The sequence below is a fragment of the Salvelinus sp. IW2-2015 genome, linkage group LG10 (assembly GCF_002910315.2).
Source record: "Salvelinus sp. IW2-2015 linkage group LG10, ASM291031v2, whole genome shotgun sequence".
NCBI classification, from domain to species: Eukaryota; Metazoa; Chordata; class Actinopteri; order Salmoniformes; family Salmonidae; genus Salvelinus; species Salvelinus sp. IW2-2015.
In genome coordinates, this window is record NC_036850.1 from 11,656,635 (window position 1) to 11,677,124 (window position 20,490).

The following is a 20,490-nucleotide window of genomic DNA, read 5'->3' on the forward strand; positions in this document are numbered from 1 at the left end:
TACAAAAATCTCTGAAACTGGAAACACGTATCTCCCTCAATAGCTTTAAGCACCAGCTGTCAGAGCAGCTCACAGATCACTGCACCTGTACATAGCCCATCTATAAATAGCCCAAACAACTACCTCTTCCCCTACTGTATTTATTTATTTTGCTCCTTTGCACCCCAGTATTTCTACTTTGCACATTCATCTACTGCAAATCTACCATTCCACTGTTTTACTTGCTATATTGTATTTACTTCYCCACKATGGCCTATTTATTGCCTTTACCTCCCTTATCTCACCTCATTTGCTCACATTGTATATAGACTTATTTTTCTACTGTATTATTGACTATATGTTTGTCTTACTCCATGTGTAACTCTGTGTTGTTGTATGTGTCGAACTGCTTTGCTTTATCTTGGCCAGGTCGCAGTTGTAAATGAGAACTTATTCTCAACTTGCCTACCTGGTTAAATAAAGGTGATTTTTTATATTTTTATAAAACACAAATAAACAAATACCAAAGAATGACTCACAGACCGAGGTCGCAGGTCCCTGTAACTWCTAACAGGAGTCCCTATGACAGTCGCCCACATTAAAAGTCTCATTGATGRGATCAAAGAGCAAAAGGCAGTAGAGCTGAACTGGAGCAGAATCCCCAGCTAAATTCACAGGCAGCAGGATATAAACTAGATCTAATTAAAACAGTACAACTGCAGTCAGAGGAATGTGTGTGGGATTTTTTCCAGACTTGGAAGTGGGATGAGGATGAGGTGAGACGTAATTACATTGCAATGGGCTTTGGACACCTTAAAAGTGCCACTGTACATGACTACAATCCCTTACAATCAATTCAAAGTGTCTACTCGTTTAGAGGATTGGTTACCACACACCTATACATGGCAGCATAAACAAATGCACACATACAACACACATATTGAACATATTTTGAAGGCTTCACTGATATGTAYTAATGATTTGAGGTACATATATTTGTCCTATTTCACACATGTACAAGAATGTATTACACAGGTGTGAATTGGAAATGTGTATTTTGCGTATCCCAACTCCCCACGAGACACCCTTAGAGAGTGGGGTCACAACCAGCCAGACCCTGGAGCAATTAKGGCTATGTGGCTTGCTCCAGGCCATAGCGACAGATTTTATACCRTGTCAGCTCAGGGATTCAAAGTAGCGATCTTTCGGTTACTGGCCCAACGCTCTAACCGCTAGGTTACCTGTCGCCTGTGTTGTTGCGATGATGTGCTGTGTTCAGCATAGTGGCCTTGCTGACTGAGTGTCCAGAGTCTAGAGTGGCTCTGCACTATTAAATAGCCATAATTTATTCAGCAGCCAGCCCAGAGCCCAGGCAGGCCAGGAAGTGATGGAGGGCTGGAGAGATACTATTTGACTGCCTGTTTCACTGCCTGCTCTCTGCAGCTTGGTGAGAGTATATATCTTTCAACCCTGTGTTACAGCTCCTAAGCTAAGAGTAGATCACATCTGACTGCAGGGTATGAGCTTCAAAGCGTGAAACAAATTAATTKATTTTGATGGGCAATTTCTGCATACTCTTTACAGTTAGGATTYAGGTTAGGTATTAACTCCGAATGGTTAAGTTAAYGGTTAAGGTTTGGGATAGACTAAAATCTCAAAAACAACTTTCTACCGCTGGATTCGAACGTGAAACCTTTTGAATCGGAGGCAATCTGCCTCTGATTCCAAAGGTTACAAATTCGATCCAGCGATAGAAAGTTGTGTCTAGTTGTATGCCTTATCCAACTGCCCTATCAAAACCGAAACCTACTTGAAGGTAACAGAGCTTCACTGTTGCCCTAGAGGCCAGTTTCCACGTCCTGACGCCTCGACAGGGATGGATGTCGAATACTGACCTGGCAGGTTAATGCCGCAGTACAAACCCCAATTTATCTCTCCCCATTACTGGGGTCAAACTGTCTGGGATTAGGGGCTAGAGAGGGAGGAGCATTTCACCCATATAAACTCAAACAGAAACACACATAAAGTTGGTTGTAAAGGCCATCTGGTCTGTTGTTAGGTTGCTTCCTTGTTGGAGCAGAGTGACACAAGGCTCAGATCTGTCCTGTGGGCTGGGGGYTYAGACGACTTAACCCCCCTTACAGGCATCTCCTACAAGCACTAAAATGACCCAGCAGGATTAGGAKGTTTTTTTGAACGAAGCTGGGGGTGTAGGGAGAAGACACCAGTCACAGTWGGTTCAAAGATCTTTTGTCAGGAGATGTAACAGAAACACCCCAATATATCCACTACCCCCCTTTAGTCATTTTCTCCTCTCTTCTACCATCACCGCAATCCCTTTCCTTGTCCACTCGTACCGCTCCTCTATTCTTCCCACTATCTTCCCCATCCTCCTCCCTCTCTGCTGTCACTACTGGGGCTACAGTGGTTAGAGCAGATTGACAGAGTGAATCCTGCTTCTCCTCTCCTCCTCAGTGGAGCTGCTCCTCTCTGCAGGGCCTGTCAGCTCAGTGAGGAGTCCTGCTGTTTCAATCAGAGGAAAACTCCACCAATCAGACCACCACGCCCTCCCATCTGTCCCCCTGCCTCTCAGCTCCCCTTCCCTTAATCATTCCTGTCCCCAAAACAGCATTTKTTTTTCCATTATTTTCCAACAGTATCGATAAGCATGCCAGCACAATAAGGAATCATTTGCTATATCCCAATTTCAGCTTGCACGGTTTAATTACAATTGGAAATGGACCACCTCACATGCTGTTAGGAATGATTAAATAAAAGCCCCAACTCACTCCATGGAGCAGACAATATTATTAGTCATGGGATGACTTGACCTCCCAGGATGGTTCTCAGTGTTTCTTTCGGTCTCAGTGTTTCTTCACTCTCAGTGTGAAGTGTGCTCATGAACACATCAGCCAAGTGGATGAGTGTACAAGCTGTCCATTATTTACACACAACTTAAAGGTTAACTCAATAAATTGCCTAGGCAGACAGGTGTTAAGGAGAGCAAGAGCGAGCGAGAGAGAGAACGAGAGATAGAGACTCTCAGTTAGTTCGTTTAACTAGAGGCAAGTGTCAAGGAGTAAGGGAAAAAATCCAATGGGATGGTAAATACTGTAGCTGGAACATCAAGCAGGCTACGTTTTGCRGCTAAGTGCAATAAGCCCAACCTCTCACCACAGGATTGAGTCCACACTAGTGCTATAACACAGTGGGGTGGGGTAAAAGACAATCACTAACGCTGGGGTGGGGACAGATCCTCAGTCCAGTTAGTAGTAGGTGTTAAGTTGCAGTAAAAGCATACAAGCTGTGCTGTAGAGTATGGATTAAGGCACCTTCCCTTTATTGATCTGACTGTACTTTATTTAGGCATGAATCACAGCTTTCTGCCAGACAAAGGGATAGGTAGAGATGGCTGGCGCTGTGCAGAGCAACTGTGCAGAGCAACTGTGCAGAGCTTGTGTAACTTGTTCTTACTTTTCATCAAATAGAGGGTCCTATTTCTGACAGGGGGCCCGCCCCTATTAGCCGGGCATCATGGGTAAGTGGTGGCGGATGTAAGGCAGAAGTAATTGAGCATTAAAGCMCTCTAAATCTGTCTGCACATGGGCGGACGGAGAGAAACTACAGGATCAGACATTGTGATAGGCTCTCCCAGAAGGAAAGATTTTACTTTGACGCCAACTGCCAAAAGAGGGAAACAGAATACCTCCAGGAAGCTCAACAGAGGCTGACCAGCGTTATTGTCTAAGACTTTAAATGATAACTCACATGTTGTCCCAGTTGGTGGCGGGATGTGTTGGCAGTCCCCCACATCACAACAAAGACCATTCAGTCAGTGCGGTCAGACTACCTGTGGGTATTTCTGTGTAACTGGCTTTGAGATCAACTAGTCCTGCACAGCAATCTGAGGAGGCTTCAGAGACCTTCATGTGATTGCACCTATAGGAACATAGAACTGACAGCAGACCAAAATAAATCCTTCTCATGGTCTTCTCATCACCACATACAGAGGAAACAGGACGACAATAAAATAAGGCATACCAGCATTTATGAGCTCATATTATAGCAACCGTTTTTGGCTACGTCGACGCCACATTTAGTCTGGTCAAGGCTGATGGCAGTCTTGGCCTCCACCAATGAAAAGTTAAGGAAAGGAAATTAAATTTCAATAAATTATCCAGAAACACAGATTGCCTAAGACTTGATTTACTTCAATGCTTTTATTAACCTATTACAGACATGTACCTACATTTGGTTTGCATGACAKACTTGTGTCTTTAATACACACCAAACACACTCATAAACACACAGCGCCCAATGGAATCTGGGCTGCATTACATTAGGGAGAGCAGAGCTAGGTTCTTTAATGTAGCCGAGGCCTGGTCCTCCTCACCATTCGTTCCACTGACAGACCAAACCAGGGCTGATGTCTGCGCTCTGTGGATGTAAATAGGGGCCTCTTTCTCTAATAATGAAGCACATAGCATGCCACAGTCCCTCTCAACCTAAAGCCACTAGCAGCTGCTTCTGGTGCATCTGGCAGACTGCTTAGAGAGGCATAGACCGTCCAATGATGTCAGTCTGTTTGTCCCACCCAAAAGGCTACAGGGTGACTTACGGCCACTCCCTGGAGGGAGGGCAGTCAAASTTGTTTCCAGGTTGGAAGGAGAGGGAAGGAAATAGGGTGTTTGTCAGTYGTGGTCAGTCAATTCCCCAACTCTGTTGTCTGCTCCACCCACATCTCCTTCCTGTGGTCTCCGGACAACAACATAACAATCTCTGAAAACAACGTTAAAGTCACACACTCGGGTTAAAGAAGCTAGAATTAAACAGAAGGCTGCTTTAACGGCAGCAACCACAMCAAGATTGCCCGATAGTGATGCCCCATTGACAGACAAGACCAAAGGCATTCCATGCCTTGCTCAAATGTAACATTACTGCCAAACAGTAATAACAACGTCTTATATAAAGCTAAAGTTAGACATTCTGTCAGATTCACATGGAAAGACTTGCAGGCAGAACTGAGTTCACATCAACAGCCACTGAATCAGAGCTTTTTCTAAACTGTTGTGATGCTCTATTCTTTTTAATGCTTAAACTCAGAAAGGAGCAATATTTCAACAATCCACTACTCTCTGTAACAGCTGATGTTATGTCATCAAAACGTTCACAGGAGCCATGTGCCCCTGAGGCCATGTTCATGGCAAGCAAGGTCCTTCTTCCACTTTGTTCCAGWGAAATATGCAGTCTCCGAGGGTGTCTTGGAGGATTTGACACGCAAAAAACACATTTCCAATTCACACATGCGTATAATACACACTTGTACATGTGTATTATAGGACAAATATATTACTATGCAAAGGCCAGCAAATTCCTCCTAGATCRTCTCATCATTGATAAAAAAAGTATTTTCTTCTCTCCATTCTCCCAGGTTTGGCCTGCTAGCAGGTTCTGGCCATAGCTACAGAGAGAGAGAGAGAGAGAGAGAGAGAGAGAGAGAGAGGAGACAGAGAGTGACAAACAGAAAGAGACAGGAAAAGGGAGAGAAAGACAAAGTGAGAGAGAAAGACAGAGAAGTAAAGACAGACATGAGAAAGACAGCGAGAGGAAGACGGAGAGAGACGCTAACACTAAGTGCTTTCATAGACACAGTCCTACTGTGAGATATCATCGACATCTGTCTTATCACAGCTCCTCATCAGAACCACAAGTCTCAATCTGACACCAAGGGTAAACAGCTCACCAACCTAGCTGCTCAGAGCATGGACAGACTGGACAGCCAAAAACAAATGACACAAACCAACCCTAACTGTCTCAAGATCTCAAGTAAAATAGTGATGGATGCTGGTTATTGATACAAGATCCTCTACATACAAGATAAGATCTAAACCTGTGTGACGGTGCCATACTGAACACTATGCAGATCTCTGGGTGTCAGCCATATCATCCGTTATCACAGTGGTGTGTCACGAGTGAGCTCTGCAGAAGGCTGACAATTCAATTGAGAGATTGGMACACCAACAAGCAAACAAGAACTGTCTCTTATCTKTWAACCTTTTCAAGTGTGAGTTCCAAATATCTCTCCCCAGCGTGAGTTTCTTTATGCGTGAGATGTCAGAATGCACTCACTGTTCCAAAACGTGATTGTTCCGCAACAGGAAAGACCGTGCTGCCCTCAAACCAAGGCACGCGCTGCCTGCTAATTGTCTATAGGCTATGTTTCAACTTGGCAATTTMTATTATTACGTTTGATTTTCTAACAAGTTTGAATTGAGGTGTGTTCCACCTCCTCATTAATTCACATAGAAGTAGTTTGTGAAATTCACATTTCACTGTTACACTGTAGGCTTTACTGAGCAGGACAAAGCACTTCCCCAGTGTTTCCCCAAATCAAGTATGCKGACATGTGCACAGTCTTGCACAAATRTTTCCCCCCTGGCACATTTTCTGTCTGGCGCTAGCATTGTCTTTATTGTTGTTTTCCTTACAAATAATAACTTTGGACATGTGTGTGTTCCTATCAAAGTAAGTGCKTTATTATCTGTATATCATGTTGTCGTTTCTACTGTAGCATACCGTATGTATGGAGCATAATGTATTTACTGTTTTATTCACATGTTTTCAAGGACTGGTGACAAATCATGCATTTCGATTCTTGCATAGATTGTAATGAACACATATGATGTGTGTAAAATACTTTTTTGAACGTTGTATGGGTTAAGAACAGCTAATGTTAAGCTATTTGCCAGCTATGTGTGACGCCAWGTTTGTTGACATTATACAATGCATTCTGTCCCTGACCATGAATTTACCAGCGCAGAGCTGATAGAGGAAATGGTTCCTTAAACATGTATTAACAGTCATTACTTATTGCACCCAGTGCCACAGAGGTCTACTGACGTCAGCTCTGATTGGTCACTTGTTTTTCTTCTGGACACGTATTCCAGTCGAGAATAAATAACCATATTTATAGATCTCCTGTTGACAGCAACTCGACTTCAAAGCCCAAAGACATGTCAGTCAAATAACTGTATTAGAGAGAGAGAGGGTAGGGGGGAGAGAGAGCGAGTGATAGAGAGAGAGCAAAGGGAATGGAGAAGGGGGTTTGAGGGGAGAGCAAACACCACGAGAGGGTAAAGAGCTGGGTGTGGAGGAATGGAATGCATTTAGCGAGGATGATTGTAGGTACACTGTCAATTTGGCATGCAGGCTACATACCAATTGCACTTGATTGCACCGAAATAAACACAGTATAGCCTCCAGTATTTATCCTGGACATTCACTAAAAGAGTGGCCATGCTACACTTAACCACCAGTACTCTATGAGCCATTGTTATAGTCTGACATTGTTTATGTAAGTGTTGAGATGGGTGGAGAGGTATTGGAGGATGTTGATATTCCACACAGGAACTAAGACAAAGGAGATGTATTTTCAAAGCCAAAGGCATAGTCTACTCTACATATAGCGAAGAGTCTTTGGGTTTTCAGAAAAGCGGTACATCAATCCTGTGTAGTTATTGTTATTACACACACACACACACACACACACACACACACACACACACACACACACACACACACACACACACACACACACACACACACACACACACACACACACACACACACACACACACACACACACACACACACACACACACACACACACACACACACACACACACACACACACACACACACACACACACACACACACACACACACACACACAGATTCAGAATATCAGTTCACAGACACACAGTCTGATGCATGTGGCACACAAGCAGATGGGTCTCTGCCATCCTAAAAATGGGGTGTTGGTATGACAACCACACACGGTGGCGTTGTCCATCTGCATGTGTGCATGTGTGTGTGTGTGTGTGTGTGTGTGAGTGAGAGAAGAAACCCACTAGAGATGTGAATTATCTCAGTATTTGGGTCTGTCTGTTTAGCTGACCCATGCATCAAGGAGCCATTAAGTAGCTTACTAAAGCAAGCCCAGTTAGTGTTGGGACATTCATTTAGGGAGGTATGTGCCTGAGTGTGGGGAGTAAGGTTGTAAAGAAAAGATCAGCTGGACTCATCCCCATCATCCTCATTCTTGTCATCTTCATCAACAGTCATCCAGTAGGTAGGCAGACTATTGTAGGCTAAACAGGGACATCACTGGGGTGGACTACAGCCAGAGTGGCCAGGGTTTCAGTGAGCATGTCTCACTCAGCCCCAAGCCTGGTTAGTCAGGACAGGAGCATTGAGAAAAGAAGCGGAATAAAGGGGAGAAAGAGAGAAATCATGACATCTGTGGGCGACAAGAGGCCTCAAGATTATTTTGAAAAAAAGGTGGAGGTGGAGAAAGGGGAACATGGTGAGAGTTATTGGGCCGGCTGTACTATAAATCCATTTTCACTTTTCCGCAAGATTTTATTTAAATGCTCTCTATTGTAACTATTTTTAAAACGGAAACCAATATGCAAAGATGACAATCTACCATTATAATTTAGAATGGTGGGATTTATSGTGGAAGAATAATTTCTGTGGCCTTGGAGTTGCTATTACAAGTGTGGAAAATGTGAGAGTGACCTGGGCTTAATYAAACTTGTCTGGCCTCACGTTAACACTGTTTTGAAGTGGAAGACCGAGGGTGTGTTTTTTAAGATGGGTGTAAAGGCAGATGGCCCAGACCCAGACCCAGACCCAGACCCAGACCCAGACCCAGCCTGAAGGAAAAAAGATGTTATGTTTTTAAAAACCTGAAGGCTATATCCATTCAATCAAAACCGCTTGGTATGTTTTGTGAAGGGGAAAAGAGATGAAAGAGAGAGGAAGAGAGATACATGGAGATAGAAAGAGGAATGGAGTTCACATGAAAACAAACCCTAATAAGCATGTCCCATTGATTCAATGTCCCTTTCACAGTTTTATGGAAAATATAAAAACATAAAACATGTAATGCAGTACCCTAAAATAAGATTAMACAGAATAGTAGGCTACAGAGCTGGCATCATCTTCTGGGAAACACCCATTCATTACAAACAAACAAAATTACAAAGAAGGGAAAAGTTGCATGCAAGCCATGTAACAATGGAATTTCCAACAAAGTAGGCCTAGACAAAAATGTGTATTTAGAAAAAGATCATGCAGAGATTTCCAGTCCTGTAGAACAAACTAACTTCCATGCTGATTTCTTTGACAACAATGATGGCACAAAACTTTCAGCAGATGGATTCCCCAAGAACGATACCTCTGAATGTAAAAAACGTGTCACTCCACAAACCTGTTATTCTGTATCATTCAACGGTATCATTCAACAGTCCTCTAAAATTGTCGTAGCAAATACTGTAATATAGCATGATTGTTTCTTCAATAAGAGGTACAGTATCAATCACAACTTTGTTGTGAGATTGTAACACACGCGCCTCGTTACAAACGAGTTATAAACGCGTCAATTCAATTCATAAGCAAAGCCKTTTCACAGTGGAAATGTCGGTCAACTCAAACAGAGAAGAATTAACTCCTGACAGCTACAATACTACCAGCGATCTAGGTGGAGTGACGAAAAAATAATTCCATTATATCAACTTCATGGTGTGGTAATTCTGTAGTAAAAGCAATAATGGGTTTGTAACAATGTATCAACATTGTCAAGTTAGTCAACATACAGACAAACATACTATATTTATTCACTAATGTTGAATAATATCTATGCACACACAAGGACAGWAACGGATCAGACTGGGCTTTCTTGCATGGAATTCTGCCGTGTTGTCTGTCATTTGACACCCCAGTGTTGAAKGCAAGCTGTGGCTTTTAAGTGAAACTAGCTGTCCTCTGCAGAATAAAATARATATATGCACATACCTTTATAATGGCACAATTTCAGTTTATTCTAAATGCCACTTGATGCGATATTTGTTGGATAGAAGTCGCTATCCTCTCTTCGCTAGTCTTACCGTCATTCTTCCTACAGGAATTTTCCTTGGGAATTGGAGGTATGGCTGACCGAGTGGGGAAGCGAAAAGGGGTGGGACTTGGAGATGAGGGCAGCGGCAAAGACGACGCTTTGAAACCGTCCATCTAGCCTACTGACAGTTTGAGAATTTGCCTAAATATGMAACGCCGTTTGTGTTTTTGCTGTCAAAAAATATACACGTCAAATAACACTATCTGACGTGTCAAATAAGTTTGTTCACCAATCAGGACCCGAATATGACTGCACGTCACATAATAATTGAACACGTTCATTCATTATCGACGTAATTATTGCACATTGATTACACTATCAKTCGTYTTTCATATGTCACAACGATGCACGGATACGTATGCTATGACGCTGGTCCAGTTTTGTCTGGCGCSGGTGCCGCTGCCGCACGAGCGCAGATTAAAAAGCTAGCTAGATTTATGGTTGCAAACAATGTTCTTCCCCAAAAAACATAGAAAAACGACATAATCTGTTTCAGTAGCTATAGTTAGRTATCTATCTAGCTAAGTGTCATCATCTAAAATACTTATAATTTATAAGACTGTTCTTATTTGATTAATGGTGTTCGGACACACCTATGTGAAGATAGCCACAATAGTGGAATTTGCAGTTTGCCTTTAAAATAAAAGTATCTCACTGAAAGTCATGCAAACAATACAAATAGTGGAATCATGCCYTAATGGAATAGATCATGCTAAACGAGGTTGGAATGTTCTTATATAAAATCAACAAAAGGCAATCATTTGTTAATTTGACAAAAATCTGTTGAAATCACACTGGACGTATTAGACTAGAATTGCATTGAGGGCATACTTATTTCTCTTTACAGCCTTCCCTATGGATTGTGGATTATTGACAGTCTACTCAGTGACACCCAGAGAACATTAGCGTCGTAGCTCTTATTGCGGGACTCTGAAACCACTGTGAATTGAGACACATTTATTGTACCAGTCAACCTACTATGTTGTATTGAACACTATTCCAGAGGAAAAATAATACAATGTGGATGTTTTGGAGCCTGATAACTCTGAGGACTTTGGGGGGAAAAAGCACTTGGGTACTGAGTAGGCTGATAACCCATTTCACTGATCCCCAATCGTTAGGTAAGGCTGTACAGTGCAATAAGAATGCCAATACGCACAATAGGCTGACTGGGGAGGTGATTTCCCACAGTCAAACTCTTCACAGTTGTGTTCTCTGGGTMTCACCTAGTAGACTGATACCCAATTTCATTGCTCCACATTCCAACACTCCATCCATGTTTAATTAACATGATCAAGTCTAAATATGGCATGATTTCACCAATTGTAACCTTTTGCATCACTTTCAAAGAGGGACTTTTATTTTAAAGGCGAACCGCAAATTCCACTGTTGTGGCAAATAATTATTGTGGCTTGCTTCACAACACATAACCCGGTCCGGTCAAGCCATAGTATTGTAACGACCCTGGGTTTAGAAYCGAGGATATCGACTCTGCCGCTCGAGKATGCTTTTGGGGCACAGTCGATATCAAATTAAATCTAATTTTATTTGTCACATACACATGGTTAGCAGATGTTAATGCGAGTGTAGAGAAATGCTTGTGCTTCTAGTTCAGATAGTGCAGTAATATCTAACACGTCCCCAACAACTACCTAATACACACAAATCTAAAGGGGTGAATGAGAATATGTACATGTAATGATATGGCCGAGCGGCATAGGCAAGATACAATAGATGGTATAAAATACAGTATATACATATGATATGAGTAATGTAAGATACAGTTGAAGTCGGAAGTTTACATACACCTTAGCCAAATACATTTAAACTCAGTTTTTCACAATTCCTGACATTTAATCCTAGTAAAAATGCAGTGTTAGGTCAGTTAGGATCACCAATTTATTCTAAGAATGTGAAATGTCAGAATAATAGTAGAGAGAATGATTTATTTCAGCTTTAATTTCTTTCATCACATTGCCAGTGGGTCAGAAGTTTACATACACTCAATTAGTATTTGGTAGCATTGCCTTTAAATTGTTTAACTTGGGTCAAATGTTTCGAGTAGCCTTCCACAAGCTTCCCACAATAAGTTGGTTGAATTTTGGCCCATTCCTCCTGACAGAGCTGGTGTAACTGAGTCAGGTTTGTAGGCCTCCTTGCTCGCACACACGTTTTCAGTTCTGCCCACAAATTTTCTATAGGAAAATCTTTGTCCCCATGTGCAAAGATCTTTGTCCTCATGTGCAGTTGCAAACCGTAGTCTGGCTTTTTTATGGCAGTTTTGGAACAGTGGCTTCTTCCTTGCTGAGCGGCCTTTCAGGTTATGTCGATATAGGACTTGTTTTACTGCTGTCTCTTATACACATCTAGATGTGTATAAGAGACAGCTCCAATACCTTGACTTTGTTGTCCTTAAGCCATTTTGCCACAACGTTGGAAGTATGCTTGGGGTCATTGTCCATTTGGAAGACCCATTTGCGAGCAAGCTTTAACTTCCTGCCTGATGTCTTGAGATGTTGCTTCAATATATCCACATCATTTTCCTGCCTCCTGATGCCATCTAGTTTATGACGTGCACTAGTCCCTCCTGCAGCAAAGCATCCCCACAACATGATGCTGCCACCCCCGTGTTTCACGGTTGGGATGGTGTTTTTCGGCTTGCAAGCATTCCCCTTTTTCCTCCAAACATAACGATGGCGGAAACCAGAGGACATTTCTCCAAAAAGTACGATCTTTGTCCCCATGTGCAGTTGCAACCCGTATTCTGGCTTTTTTATGGCGGTTTTGGAACAGTGGCTTCTTCCTTGCTGAGCGGCCTTTCAGGTTATGTCGATATAGGACTTGTTTTACTGTGGATATAGATACTTTTGTACCGGTTTCCTCCAGCATCTTCACAAGGTCCTTTGCTGTTGTTCTGGGATTGATTTGCACTTTTCGCACCAAAGTACGTTCATCTCTAGGAGACAGAACGCATCTCTTTCCTGAGCGGTATGACGGCTGCGTAGTCCTATGGTGTTTATACTTGCGTACTATTGTTTGTACAGATGAACGTGGTACCTTCAGGCGTTTGGAAATTGCTCCCAAGGATTAACCAGACTTGTGGATGTCTACAATTTTTCTTCTGAGGTCTTGGCTTATTTTTTTTGATTTTCCCATGATGTCAAGCAAAGAGGCACTGAGTTTGAAGGTAGGCCTTGAAATACATCCACAGGTACACCTCCAATTGACTCAAATMATGTCAATTAGCCTATCAGAAGCTTCTAAAGCCATGACATAATRTTCTGAAATTTTCCAAGCTGTTTAAAGGCACAGTCAACTTAGTGTATGTAAACTTCTGACCCACTGGAATTGTGATACAGTGAATTATAAATTAAATAATCTGTCTGTAAACAATTGTTGGAAAAATTACTTGTGTCATGCACAAGTACTATAGTTTGTTAACAAGAAATTTGTGGAGAGTTTGAAAAACTAGTTTAAATGACTCCAACCTAAGTGTATGTAAACTTCCGACTTCAACTGTATGTAAACATTATTAAAGTGGCATTATTTAGAGTATATTGTATAAAGTGACTAGTGATCCATTTATTAAAGTGGCCAGTGATTGGGTCTCAATGTAGGCAGCAGCCTCTCTGAGTGAGTGATTGATGTGTAGCAGTCTGATGGGCTTGAGATAGAAGCTGTTTTTCAGTCTCTAGGTCCCAGCTTTGATGCACCTGTACTGATAGCGTGCTGATCTTCGGGCTAGAAGGTCGAGGCTTCGAAACCTGCTCCCTGCCAGTTTCATTACAGTATAGTCGTCAGATGAAGCTAGCTGGATGACTACGTAGCTAATACTCACATGGATTCCTAAATCATTGCTATGAATATTGAAAATGACTGCAGTTTCTATTGTTTATAGTTTTCAGGCTGGTTGCATTGGTGCTAGCTATGTACTAAGCTAAAGCTAGCTAGTTACCCCAGAAGTTGCTAACATCTGTATCAAAGATATTTGCAAACCTTTTTGATCCTGCTCGTTTGATCCTGATATCAAATGCTTACACAGACGTTTTCACATTCGGTCGAACAAATCATGCCTTATTACTACCAACACGGTATTGTACAGCTTTGACAGTGATCGTAATGGTGGCGCTTGGCTTGCACGTGCAAATTCAGCACACACAACATTCTATAATAGAATTGTGTTATTTGACGTGCATCTTTTTTGACACGCAAAGACTCAAACGGCGTTCCAATTTAAAAGGCCAATCGAATTGTGCATTCACACTTTGATTGGGCATAAATCACAAACCCTGTGCAAAGGTTGTAAACCATTTAATTCCATCCTTTTGCATTAACATAGCAACTGTATCACTCACATTTTACAACATTGTATTTATGAGTCATGGTTAAAGACCAGATTCCTTTTCACAAAAGGTTTAAACAGTCAAGGAGATAAGAAAAAACAAGTAAGGACATAATGTAGCCAACTGTGAATATCTGTAGCCTACCCCTTGTAGAATGGAAGTATGGGAAGAATATCCTTGATTATATAATCATATCCATGGTTAAATAAACAGCCAATGTACTGTAACACGTTTTGCTGAATTGCAAATGTCTCTTACATATCAAAGACAACGATGCAGATTAAAAGTGTTTTTCCTTCAACTTTTTAAGGAAGAGGATCCAAGCTTTCTCTCTTTATGTAGGCTACAACTTCACAGAGTGCGACCTAGATACCTCTACAGTGTGTGTGCTTTCTCACCAGTAATAGTTTTTTCAGTGCATTACATCAGCTGCACTGTTGGAACTCAAACATCTTCCTTTGATAAATTATGTATGTGATCTCCGTTCTCCAGAACATTTGTGGCAAACACATAAAGTAATGCTAACATTTCGACACATTATACACTCTTTCAATGGATTGAACATATATCTCCACCAAACTGTTAGATCTTAAATTACCCAAAAAGTGGGCGTATCCATGGAGACTATAACACTTAGCAGGGTGCTAGATCCACAAAAAATGCTTCAGCTGATTGATGATGGCAGGCATGGATTACTCTTTGCACAAACTCTGCAGTACAGAGAGAGGGCCTGCTGCCAAAGTAACTCTCTCTCCCTAGTCTATCATTGTCTGTGGGAGCCTGTCCATCAGTGTGGTGTGGTCTGCACCCCCTCCCAGGGAGACAACCAGGGAGCCAGAGGGGGTAAATTAAACCAGAGGGARTGAGGAGAGACCAGAAAACCCCTGCCAGAAAAATATTGTATTAATTTAAGGGGAGATTTTAATATCTCGCAGTAATCTATTCCATGAGTAAGGGCAAAGAAGATACTAGCCTCTATTACACTAGAATATTAGTGTAATAGTCTTTAGCATGGGTTTTAGCTATAACTAGTGCCTATAGGTTTTCCTGGTTGGGTCAAGAGGTCAGGAAAAACTCCTGACTCTACCCATAAGGTGTTGTATTGGGCGTACCTGAGGTTAGAGGTGAAGGACGAGGTGGAGGTGAGAAGGTGAGCGACGGAAAGAGGCACATCCCTTCAAATCAATGATTTCATTGTGTTATGTATAATCCTGTCTAACTGTTATCTGTTATAACAATTGCAGCTTTTCTTCACCCTGTGGGGGAAGAGGGGGTGGTGAAGAATGCTTCAGAGACGAGTGCAACAATATGGAGGCCAAAGACAGAATGACATGTGCACTGTCGTGGGCGCTCTGACTGCACTCCTCTCTCACAGCACTCTCTCTCCTGTTCCCTAGGGAGCTGAGCAGGCCCACAGGCCTTCTCAGGATGATTGTTAATAGCTGATGATGAGGTCACTTCCCCTGGGGTTTCCTCTCCGTCTCCACACAGCCAGGAGACTCACATAACTGTGGTCTGGGTGGGGGGACTAGGACACTGATAGAAATTATGAAAGGGGGAGTCCATCCTTTTTCTAACCCATTATTACTACAGGTTTGCGTTGCTACTCAATTTGTTTTGTTTTGTTTGCCTGGCTGATTTTCATTTTTGCAAGTCTCAGCTGGACTGTACAGGAAGTATGAGCATTATTTATTTACATTAGCAACATGTAAAACATAACAGGACATAAAATTGCACTGTCACTTCTATTCAGCCATCAGCTTTGAACAAGGGATGGGAGACRATCCCCACAAATCAAGCAGGGGATTCTTCAGGCAGAGAGCCTAGTATACTCTGTGAACAGTAAGAAAGGAAGAAATAGTATTTCTTGTTCTACCCTGCCTACTGCGCCACAGCCAGCAGCCCTCTCAAATGTTTGGGAAAATGCATGTAATACAAACGCACTTTCAGTCAAGCACATCTGCTTAGGCCTAGTTTATGCAGTGTGGAGCAGGATGGGGCTAGGCGAAGAGGGAGGGAAGGGTAGATGGGGCCAGGGGGTTCTCCTTCTGTTCTTCCCCAGCCCAGCAGCTAGTCTCTGGGGCTCGCTGTGCTGAAAGATCAGCATGTCTTCTGTATATCTGGTTCATGAGAAGTCATACAAACCACAGAAGGAGTCATCATCATGTATACATGAGTGAATATTTCACCCACACTCCTACTTACTCAAAAGTTCATAGAGTACACGCACACAAATAAGCACACACAAGTCAATGCAAAAAGTAATGCACAGGTCGCTTCCAAAGAAAACAAATTAATGCTACGTCACATTGTGGAGCCCTGGAGTTGTTTTCAAAGCCAGGAAACTTTCACTGAAGAGCTGCCCAGTCACAGCAGGGAGACATCCAAGAAGAGGAGGAGGGATATGCGGAGTAGAGAAGGAGAGAGAGAGTGCAGATAGAGAGAGAGTAAGTWGAGSGGACACCTCAAAGTAGAGCTCGTAGAGAGAAGCCTCTGAGTTGTTAGGATCAGCGTGAAGGTGGTGTACACTTCAACAAGGATTCACAGAGACCACACAATAATACACTCAGATCTAGAGCAGAGCACAGGGACTTTCCTGGGCTAGCTAAGAAACTTAGATTCTGCTCCCCACCCAGTGCTACACAAGTTCACTTGATAGTTCGAAGCCAATGTTTTGTCTTGTCCCGTCCTGTCCCGTGTAAATATTGTTTTTTTTTGTATATATTTTGTATATATTTTAATCTCACTTTCCATCTACGGACTGAGTATACTCTCCTGCAACCCGCCTCACCCAATGTGGTACGGATCTGCWATTTTTTCTGCTATTTCTATACTTTAGAACRGGAACCCCCATCAGAAGCTAGCCACCTAACTAGCTACTAGCTAGTAATCAGTTAGCTARTGCTAGCGGTCTTCACCGTTAACTCGGACTCCAACCAGCCTCAGCTCGGCCAGTCTGCACAGCGCGATATCAACCCAGAGCATATCAGACTGCTTTTCCTCTARCACATCTCCGGATTCCTACCGCAAGCTCTGAACCTTTACACCGGATCATCGCAGCTAGCTTGCTGCAATTCGAGTGGCTACTCCTGGCTAARGTCTCTGTCCCGAAGCAAGCACCAGTTAGCCTTGAGCTAGCCTCGAGCTAAGCCCATCTCCCGGCTAGCCGAAGAGATCCACCAGCCAATTCTTGGGCTACAATAACTATTTTGCCAAATGGTCTGGACCCTTTACTGCCGGCACAGAGCCCCGCCGATCCATCACGACTGGTCTGCCGACGTAATCGTCTGAGGTGGTTTCAACAGGCTCTTCCGTTGCGAAGCCGCAGGAGGCTCCGGCCCGCTAGCTGTCTGAATCGCCGTGTCTCCAGCTCGCCTAGCATAGTAGCGACTACTGAATCGGCCCTCTGACTCATCTATTGCTACTCATTGTACGCTATGATCACTCGGCTACACATGCCTCTCCCTAATGTCAATATGCCTTGTCTATTGTTGTTTTGGTTAGTGATTATTGTCCTATTTCACTGTAGCGCCCCCAGCCCTGCCCAATATGCCTTAGATAGCCCTTTTGTTCCAACCCCACACCTGCGGTGACCTCACCTGGCTTAACTGGTTCCGCTAMAGACAAAACCTCTCTCATCGTCACTCAATGCCTAGGTTTGCCTCCACTGTACTCACATCCTACCATACCCTTGTCTGTACATTATGCCTTGAATCCATTCTTCCACACCCAGAAATATGCTCCTTTTACTCTCTATTCCGAACGCACTAGACGACCAGTTCTTATAGCCTTTAGCCGTACCCTTATCCTAGTCCTCCTCTGTTCCTCTGGTGATGTAGAGGTTAACCCAGGCCATGCAGCCCCCAGCACCACTCCCATTCCCTAGACACTCTCATTTGTTGACTTCTGTAACTGTAAAAGCCTTGGTTTCCTGCATGTTAACATCAGAAGCCTCCTCCCTAAGTTTGTTTTATTCACTGCTTTAGCACACTCCGCCAACCCGGATGTCCTAGCCGTGTCTGAATCCTGGTTTAGGAAGGCCACCAAAAATCCTGACATTTCCATCCCCAACTACAACATTTTCCGACAAGATAGAACTGCCAAAGGGGGCGGAGTTGCAATCTACTGCAGAGATAGCCTGCAGAGTTCTGTCATACTATTCAGGTCTGTGCCCAAACAATTTGAGCTTCAACTTTCCAGAAACAAGTCTCTRYTTGTTGCCACTTGTTATAGACCCCCCTCAGCCCCCAGCTGTGTCCTGGACACCATATGTGAATTGATTGCCCCCATCTATCTTCAGAGTTCGTACTGTTAGGTGACCTAAACTGGGATATGATTAACACCCRGGCCGTTTTACAATCTAAGCTAGATGCCCTTAATCTCACACAAATTATCAAGGAACCTACCAGGTACAACCCTAAATCCGTAACCATGGGCACCCTCTTAGATATCATCCTGACCAACTTMCCCTCRAAATACACCTCTGCTGTCGTCAACCAGGATCTCAGCGATCACTGCCTCATTGCCTGTATCCGCTATGGGTCCGCGGTCAAACGACSACCTCTCATCACTGTCAAATGCTCCCTAAAACACTTCAGCGAGCAGACCTTTCTAATCGACCTGGCCCGGGTATCCTGGAAGGATATTGACCTCATCCCGTCAGTAGAGGATGCCTGGTTGKTCTTTAAAAATGATTTCCTCACCATCTTAAATAAGCATGCCCCATTCAAAAAATGRAGAACTAATAACAGATATAGCCCTTGGTTCACCCCAGACTTGACTGCCATTGACCAGCACAAAAACATCCTGTGGTGTTCTGCATTAGCATCGAATAGCCACGGCAATATGCAACTATTCAGGGAAAGTCAGGAATCAATATACACAGTCAGTTAGGAAAGCTAAGGCTAGCTTTTTCAAACAGAAATTTGCATCCTGTAGTACTAATTCCCAAAAGTTTTGCGACACTGTGAAGTCCATGGAGAATAAGAGCACCTCCTCCCAGCTGCTAACTGCACTGAGGCTAGGAATGGGTTTACGTGCTGCTGTGCGTWTTGTTGCTAACCTTACTTTGCTTCCTGCCAACTTGAGGGTTTTTACTTTTTAATTACCGTTTATATTTTTAGTTTTTCCCTCGCTCAACTTTTTTCATTCAACTTTTTCACTCCGGATGCTTTATCTGGACGTGGTTCGTCAGGACCTCCACCAGCCGAAGCTAAGTAGTAACATTAACATGATGCRTTCTAATTGCAGTCGCTGTACTCAAAATATACAGGAGAACGATCACCTTACGGCGAGGATGGCTGTGCTGCAAGCCCAGCTTCAGACGCAATCGTTAGGCAAGGGTAATTTAAGTGTAGGAAAGGATGAAACAGAGTCTGTGCCACCAGTAAGTATCCCCTCGCACAGTCCCCGCAGCCGAACAACTTTCTCATGGCTTCTGGAAGGAAATGCTGTAGGAATGCTCAACCGGTGTCGCTCATTCTGCCGACAGAAACTTTCAACAGGTTCTGCCCATTAAGCAGCGAGTCGGAATCAGAGGCCTTCTCTGGTCTCTACTCGTCCCGTTACGGGGTCTGAGACGCCGAGCGCAACATAGGGCTCAGCGTGTAAATCAACTAGGAAGATGTGTCAGCATCGAGTAATTGTCTCTGCCTCCCTCCCAGTTAGAGGGAGTTAGAGGGAGTGATGAGCTCTACAGCAGAGTCTCACAACTCAATCGCTGGTTGAAAACTGTTTTCTGCCCCTCCCAAAAMATAGAATTTGTAGATAATTGGCCCTCTTTCTGGGACTCACCCATAAACAGGACCAAGCCTGGCCTGTTGAGGAGTGATGGACTTCATCCTATCTGGAGGGGTGCTCTCATCTTATCTACGAATATAGACAGGGCTCTAAGTCCCCTAGCTCCACAATGAGATAGAGTGCAGGCCAGACAGCAGGCTGTTAGCCAGCCTGACAGCTTASWYGAGRCTGTCACTACCACAGTCAGTGTAGTCAGCTCAGCTATCCCCATTGAGGCCGTGTCTGTGCCTCGACCRAGGTTGGGCAAAACTAAACATGGCGGTGTTCGCCTTAGCAATCTCACTGGAATAAAGACCTCCTCCATTCCTGCCATTATTGAAAGAGATTGTGATACCTCACATCTCAAAATAGGGCTACTTAATGTTAGATCCCTCACTTCCAAGGCAGTTATAGTCAATGAAGTAATCA

General features: G+C 43.3%; 1 protein-coding gene across 1 annotated transcript in view; it reads right to left on the reverse strand.

The window, feature by feature from the left end:
- Window positions 1-9,953, reverse strand: part of LOC111969275 (coiled-coil domain-containing protein 102A-like) — a 100,344-nt gene extending 90,391 nt beyond the window's left edge. The window contains 1 exon segment of the mRNA XM_023995304.2: window positions 9,838-9,953. The gene's annotated coding sequence lies outside the window, so the exon portion shown is untranslated.
- Between the last annotated feature and the right edge of the window lie 10,537 nt (window positions 9,954-20,490).